A 1348-nucleotide genomic window follows, 5' to 3' on the forward strand; every position below is an offset into this window, starting at 1 on the left:
TGTGCCTGCCATGAAAACTTTTCTTTGGGAAAAGTGGATTAGACTGTAGAGTGGCAAGATATCAGTTCTGGGTTAGGAAGTTCACCTTCTAAAACAGGTAGGGCTAAGAGACTAGCTTGTGTGCTCCCAGTTATCGAGGACCCACAGGAATTTGAGTTACGTTCGACAATTTTTAATCTGGTAGGTGACTTCAAGTGTCTGAGGGCCAGCATCATGGAGATGCAGTTTGTTCTGGTACTACTGTATTTGGAACTGCCTTCCTATAGTTACTTCAATAATGAAATAAAAATCAAAATTTCTGCAAGCCTCTGGGGTAAGTATGTAGCACAGGAAGATTACATGGTATGTATGTGTTAGCAATAGTCCAGAATTGTACATTTGACTTTTCAAACAGACTAGAAGTGCATGGTCTGCTATAACATAGAATCTAAAGATACTGTTATGAGAACAACACTATGTGACTGCACAGATTTCTTTTAATGTTGTGGCTGTTTGGGTTCCTGGCATGATGATTTGTGATTTAAGATTAAAATCACATTGCCAGGGATTACCACACAGCCATGACCACAACTGCTAGTATGAAACTCACCATAACTATCCAATCTGTGCACAGCGTGGAATCCTCTCCATCCATTAAACAAACAAACAAACCAAACCAAAACAAAACAAAAAAGGAAATCAGCAGATGCATTGTGGAAGAACCTCATCTGATAATTAACTATACCGAGACGGAGACCTCTCTGGCAAGGTGCAGAGCTTAGTTGATTGGTGAACAGTGATTGTTTCCCTCTTTGTTCACAGTGGCTAAGTTCTGCACCTGAGGAGAAGGGGAGAGGAGACTTTGACTAACGTCAGCCTGCGCAGGGTGGAGAGCATTTGCTGGCTGAGATGCCTGGCTGCTGAATGGTCAGATTTACAATGTACATGTGTGTGTGAAATGCAGTGTATTGAGGATAAGAGGCAGAGGTGACTTGGGGAGGACCAAAGACTCTTGATTTTAGTTGAGAATAAACAGCATTCCTTAAATTCTCAGTCTGACCGCACATGTAAGGCATTGCCTACAGGAATTTGGTTACCATGCTTTCCTAAAGGTCAGAGGAAATACATCTTTGTGACTTTAAACTGCAATTGCCTATGAAGCTTTCTTTTGTAGTCTTCTCTTTAATGGATGCTGTCATAATCTCTCCGCAGTTGTAGCTTAGCACTACGTGTCATTTGCAGGAAATGGTTGTTGTTCCGACTGGAGCTGCCACTTACGGCTGCTGCTATTGTTCCAGACTGTTGATGGACCCGTCCTCCGGTGCCTACTGAGCTGATATCAGTTCTGATTTTACACACTGGCTCAGTT

This window comes from Pterocles gutturalis, unplaced genomic scaffold (assembly GCF_000699245.1).
Source record: "Pterocles gutturalis isolate BGI_N339 unplaced genomic scaffold, ASM69924v1 scaffold4892, whole genome shotgun sequence".
NCBI classification, from domain to species: Eukaryota; Metazoa; Chordata; class Aves; order Pterocliformes; family Pteroclidae; genus Pterocles; species Pterocles gutturalis.